The sequence below is a fragment of the Sapajus apella genome, unplaced genomic scaffold (genome assembly GCF_009761245.1).
Source record: "Sapajus apella isolate SASKATOON/1434 unplaced genomic scaffold, GSC_monkey_1.0 scaffold6, whole genome shotgun sequence".
Lineage (NCBI taxonomy): Eukaryota > Metazoa > Chordata > Mammalia > Primates > Cebidae > Sapajus > Sapajus apella.
In genome coordinates, this window is record NW_022436946.1 from 4,721,588 (window position 1) to 4,728,759 (window position 7,172).

At 36.8% G+C, this 7,172-nt stretch overlaps 1 pseudogene; it reads left to right on the plus strand.

The window, feature by feature from the left end:
• Nucleotides 1-2,215, plus strand: part of LOC116549176 — a 4,522-nt pseudogene extending 2,307 nt beyond the window's left edge.
• The last annotated feature ends 4,957 nt before the right edge of the window (nt 2,216-7,172 follow it).

Genomic DNA, 7,172 nt, shown 5'->3' on the forward strand with positions numbered 1-7,172 from the left:
AAAAAAAAAAAAAAAAAAAAAAGTACTGACATTGTGGAACTTTAGTTGTCATATGTGAAGGACTTGCTCCGTTGTGAGAAATGCAATGGTTCATTTAAATTGTTTTATCATTTGAAGGAACACACAAAATCCCACTCTCCAGAGAGTTTCAAGTGTGAAACATGCAATAAAAGATATCTTTGGGAGAGCACATGAAAACAGCACTTAAATTGTTACCATCTTGAAGAAGGTGGAGTCACTAAGAAGCAAAGAACTGGGAAAAAAAGTTTATGTATGTCAGTACTGTGAGAAGCAGTTTGATGGTTTTGGATATTTTAAAGAACACCTTTGAAAACATACAGGTGAAAAACCTTTTTAGTGTTGAAATTGTGATAAAAGATTTGCTAGTAATAGCACCCTCAAATGTCATCTCACTGCATGCGAAACTGGAGTAGGGGCAAAAAAAAGAAAAAAGAAGCTCTATGAATGCCAGGTCTGCAACAGTGTGTTTAACCAGTTCAAAGATCACTTGGTAATACACACTGGGTGTAAACTCAACCACTGTTCTCTATGTGACTTGTGGTTTATTCAAGAAAATAAATTAATGAGGCATCTCAGTGATACAATATTTCAGAGCATCTAGTATTGGAAGAAGTTATTTCAGTAGAAACACATGTGCAAACTGAACCTGTGACATCAATGACTATTATAGAACAAGTTGGGAAGGTGCATGTGCTACCATTGCTTCAGGTCCAGGTGGATTCAGCACAAGTGACTGTGGAACATGTCCATCCAGATCTTCTCCAGGACAGCCAGGTACATGGTTCACTTATAAGTGAGCATCCAGAGCAGGTCCTAATAAGTTATCTAGAAGTGGGTTGAATTCAGACTGAAGAAAGTACTGAAGTACATGTACAGAAGCTTCACATTCAATGGATAAATCAGATTATAGTGGAAATACAAACTGAACTTCTAGAAGCAGACTTGAATCACCCCATAAATCTATGAACCAAGCCTAGCCAAGCAGATGCTGCTGAAGCTGCCAGGGAAGATCACGAAGATGCTGAGGATTAGAAAGCAAGCCAACAGTGGATTCTGAAGCTGAAAAGCCAGAGAATGAAGACAGACTAGCTATGCTGGTTTTTAGAATGAAATTACACATGAATATATTTTTAAATTTACTTGTTGAATTTTCGAATGACTTATGGGTAGTATGCCTGTCCTTAGGCTAACAGAAGTGGACCAAAGTTAAGCTATTTGCTGTTGTGCTGAACTGTTTCTATTGAAACAAATTGATTCCCCTCTCCCTGCTTAATGCCACAGAGGAGGGATCTGTTTCATAAATTAAGGGGAGTTTTGAGAAGCACATTTATGAAAAGTTAAGTAGATTATATTCTTATTATAAACTTGCATTTGTATCTATTTTCATTATGGTAAAAGTTCTCCCTTTTCTCTTTCCCAGGTCATATTCTTCCTCAAATTTCTTCCATATTGTAAAACCAAACTTAAATAATTAGAACACAAGTTTATGTACTCTAATGCATGTTAGAAAATTAAATATATAGGAAACACAAGGCTGCATGATGAACAGTGTATTGTTACTGTGCAGTTAAATTTTGGCTTTCTTTAGTTGGAAATCTGTGACTACCCCAGTAGTCACAGATACCATCTCTGCAACAGAGAGAGGGGTGGTGATAAAATTTTGAGAATGTTAAGAAAAAAAATCCACACCCATGTTCCATTTCAAAACCAGCTAAACTTCTATAAAGCATCTCTGGTTCTTTCAGTTTATGTTGTAAGGAGTAATATAGCCAATGGTATAATACTTTATATTTTTGCTTATGATGACAACCACGAGTTCTTTTTCACTCAAGTTAGGTTGAGAAATTTTATTTAGTGGCAGCTGAAAGTCCAATTTCAATTGGGAAAATGTATTTACTTCTGTAGTAAACTTTATTTTGATGAAAAGTTACACTACTATTTTACTACCAAATGAAAAAAAGATGAGCATCATTTAAAAATTCATGTATTTAAAATAAAGTATGGGAAAAACATTTATATAATTATCAGGCTTGTTTTGAATGGAATCTTTTCCCCCAGTCTTTAATGTAAAGATCTTATGCTATAACTTTTAAAGCCATATAAACAAGAGTGCTAAACTATGGACTTAAAAATAAAAGTGTAAATATTTTTAATCAGTATTACTTGGAAATAAGGTCACACACACACACACACACACACACACACACACACACAGAGAGAAAGAAATTAAAGATGACACAAATAAATGGGAAAAGATTCCATACTCATGGGTAGGAAAAATCTTTGTTTTTGAAACGCCATACTGCCCAAAGCAATTTATAACCTCAATGCTATTCCTATCAAACTACCATAGACATTCTTCATAGAAGTAGAAAAAATATTTCAAAATTTATATGGAACCTAAAAAGAGCTTGAGTAGCAAAGGCAATCCTAAGCAAAAAGAACAAAGCTGGAGGCATCACACTATCCGGCTTCAAACTATACCACGGGGGCTACAGTAACCAAAGGTACTGGCACAAGAATGGACACCTAGACCAATGGAACAGAGAATGCAGAAATAAGTCCACAGACTGAAAACTATCTGATCTTTAACAATCCTTTCAAGGTCAAGCAAGGAGGAAAGAATTCTCTATACAATAAATGGTGCTGGGATAACTAACTAGCCATATGCAGAAAATTAAAACTGGAATCCTTCCTTCAAACATATACAAAAACTAACTCAAGATAGATTATACAAATTCAATGTGCAGAAATCACAAGCATTCCTATACACCAGTAACAGATGAACAGAGAGCCAAATCAAGAGCAAACTCCCATTCACAATTGCTACAAAGAGAATAAAATACCTAGGAATACAACTAACAAGGGACCTCTTCAAGGAGAGCTAGAAACCACAGCTCAAGGAAATAAAAGAAGACACAAACATCTGGAAAAACATTCCATGCTCATGGTTAGGAAGAATCAACATCTTAATAATGGCCATACTGCCCAAAGTAAATTATAGATTCAATGCTATCCCCATAAGCTACCAATGACCTTCTTCACAGAACTGGAAAAAAACCACCTTAAACTTCATATGGAACCAAAAGAGAGCTCGCATAACCAAGACAATCCTAAGCAAAAAGAAAAAATCTCGAGGCATCACGCTACCTGACTTCAAACTATACTACAAGGCTACAGTAATCAAAATAGCATGGTACTGGCACCAAAGCAGAGATACAGACTAATGGAACAGAACAGAGGCCCTGGAGGAAATGCTGCACATCTACAACCATCTGATCTTTGACAAACCTGACAAAACAAGCCATGAGGAAAGGATTCCCTGTTTCATAAATGATGTTGGGGAAACTGGCTGGCCATGTGCAGAAAGCAGAAACTGGACCACTTCCTGACACCTTACACTAAAATTAACTCCAGATGGATTAAAGACTTAAACATAAGACCTAACAGCATAAAAACCCTAGAAGAAAACCTAGGCAATACCATTCAGGATATAGGCATCGGCAAGGACTTCATGACTAAAACATGAAAAGCATTGGCAACAAAAGCCAGAATTGATAAATGGGATCTAATTAAACTCCAGAGCTTCTGTACAGCAAAAGAAACAATCATTAGAGTTTGTTGTTTGATTTGGCAATCAACAGAATGGGAAAAATTTTTTACGATCTAGCCATCTGCCAAAGGGCTAATATCCAGAATCTACAAAGAACTAAAACAGATTTACAAGAAAAAACAACAACCAAAAAAACCCATTCAAAAGTAGGTGAAGGATATGAACAGACACTTTTCAAAAGAAGACATATATGAGGCCAACAGACATATGAAAAATGCTCATCATCACTGGTCATTAGAGAAGTGCAAATCAAAACCACATTGAGATACCATCTCACACCTGTTAGAATGGTGATCATTAAAAAATCTGGAGACAACAGATGCTGGAGAGGCTGTGGAGAAATAGGAACACTCTTACAGTGTTGGTGGGAGTGTAAATTAGTTCAACCATTATGGAAGACAGTGTGATGATTCCTCAAGGACCTAGAAATAGAAATTCCATTTGATCCAGCAATCCCATTACTGGATATATATCCAAAGGATTATAAATCATTCTATTATAAAGACACATGCACACATATGTTTATTGCAGCACTGTTTACAATAGCAAAGACCTGGAACCGACCCAAATGCCCATCGATGATAATCTGGACAGGGAAAATGTGGCACATATACACCATGGAATACTATGCAGCCATAAAAAATGATGAGTTTGTGTTCTTTGTAGGGACATGGATGAATCTGGAAACGATCATTCTCAGCAAACTGTCACAAGAACAGAAAATCAAACAACACATGTTTTCACTCATAGGCAGGTATTGAACAATGAGAACACATGGAGGGAGCATCACACACTGGGGTCTGTTGTGGGGGATAGGGAGGGACAGGGTAGGGTGGGTTGGTTGGGGAGGGATAACATGGGGAGAAATGCCAGATATAGGTGACAGGGGGATGGAGGCAGCAAACTACATTGCCATGTATGTACCTATGCAACAATCCTGCATGATCTGCACATGTACCCCAGAACCTAAAGTACAATTAAAAAAATATAAATTTTTTAACAAAGATAGATTAAAGACTTACATGTAAAACCTAAAACTATAAAAACCATGGCAATGGAACACAACCTAGGCAATGCCATTTTGGACATAAACATGTGCAAAGAGTTTATGATGAAGACGTCAAAAGTAATTGCAATGAAAGCAAAAATTGACAAATGGAATCTAACTAAACTAAAGAGCTTCTGCACAGCCAAAGAGACTATCAACAGAGAAATCAGACAACCTAGAGAATAAGTAAAATGTTTTTAAAACTATAATCTGAAAAAAGTCTAATATCCAGCATCTATAAAGAACTCAAATAAATTTACAAGAAAAAAAACAAACAAGAACATGGACAGAGACTTTTCAGAAGACATACTTGGGGCCAGGAAGCTCAACATCACTGATCATCAGAGAAATGCAAATCAAAACTACCATGAGATACCATCTCACACCAGTCAGAATGGCAGTTATTAAGAGGTAAAAAAATAACAGATGCTGGTGAGGTTGCAGAGAAAATGAATGCTTATACACTGTTGGTGAGAGTGTAAATTCGTTCAATTATTGTGAAAGACAGCGTAGCAATTCCTCAAACACCTAAAGACAGAACACCATTTTTCTCAGCAATCCCATTACTGGATATGTACACAAAGGAACTTATAAATGCATGTGTTGTAAAGACACATGCACACATATGTTCATTGTAGCAATATTCACAATAGCAAAGACATGGAATCATCCTAAATGCCCATCAATGATAGACTAGATAAATAAAATGTAGTACATATACACCATAGAATACTATGCAGCCATAAAAAGCATGTGATTATGTCCTTTGCAGGGACGTGGATGCAATTCGAGGTCATTATCCTTAGCAAACTAATGCAGAAACAGAAACTCAAGTACCATATGTTCTCACTTATGAGTGGGAGCTAAATGATGAGAACATATGGACACATAGAGGGGAACAACACACATGGGGGCTATTGGAAGGTACAGGGTAGGAGGAGGGAGAGAATAAAAAACAACTAATGAATACTGGGCTTAATACCAGGATGATGAAGTAATCTGTAAAACAAACTCCATGACACATGTTTATCTATATAACAAACCTGCACATCCTGTACATGTACCCCTGAACTCAAAAAAGAAACTCTATATCTATTTAATATATAATAGTATAATAGAATATTATTTAGCCTTAAAAAGGAGGGGATTCTTTCATTTGCCATGACATGGATGAATCTAGAGAAATAAAACAGACACACAGAGAAAAATACTGTATGATTTCACTTATATGTACAATCTTAAAAATTAGGGTCAAACATATAAAAATAGAACATTGAACCACAATAAAACCTTGGTTGGGGGGTTGGGGGAGCAAAAAGGGAGAAGTAGGTAGAAGGATACAAAGTAGAAACTATGTAGGATAAGCAAGTCCCAAGATTAATGTACAACATGATGACTCTAGTTAATAACAATGCATTGTATTTTGGATATTTGCTAAATGAGTAGATTATAGCTGCTCTTGTCATAAGGGAAGAAAAATAGCTATTTGTGAAGAAGGACATGTTAATATGGTCCACTTTAGTAATGGTTTTACTATATAAATGTATCTTATAACACCATAAATATGCACAATAACATTGACTTAAAAATAAAAAATAATGTTTAGAGGTGAGTATCGCACCTCTCAACTCAAGTACCTGAGAAGAGTCCTTCGGGGGTGGCCCTCTCTTGAAGCTTGCTACAGCTGGCAGCTGTAGCTTTTATCTTTTGTGATGACCCTCAGGAAGGCTCTATTTAGAATTCCAAGTACTGGCAGCAGCTGCTTTCCTGTGCTACATATTAGTAGATGCCTAGAAATTCTCAGACCACCCAAGGCTCACAGCATGAAATTCCTTGGCTTCTTGGCTCCAAACTTGTGAATTATACTAGAACTATTTTGATATGGTTTGGCTATGTCCTCACCCAAATCTCATCTTGAATTGTAGCTCCCATAATTCCCCCATGTGGTGGGAGGGACGTGGTGGGAGATAACTGAATCATGGGGGAGGTTCCCCCATACTGTTCTCATGATAATGAAGAAGTCCAACAAGATCTGATGGTTTTATAAGGGAAAAGCCGTTTTACTTGGTCCTCATTCTGTCTTGTCTGCCACCATGTAAGATATGCCTTTCACCATGATCATCCCAGCCACGTAGAACTGTGAATCCATTAAACCTCTTTTTCTTTATAAATTACCCAGTCTCAGGTATGTCTTTATCAGCATCATGAAAACAGAATACATATTCTGAAAACAGACTAATACATACATAAATCCCAACAATTTCTCTCATTGCAAGAGCAGAACATCCCTTTTTTGCTTTAAGGTTAACCCAGGCTTTCATGCTCTGAATTTTATTACTTATCCTCTGCCACAGGACCGACACCTCACTCCATGTGACATTTCATCTTCTGTGGGTATTTTCAACCCTGTTTGCTTCTTTCCCTGCAGTTTGTAGTCCACTCACATCTTTCTCTGAAGTGCTGCCTGAATGCTACCCTATCCCACCCCCT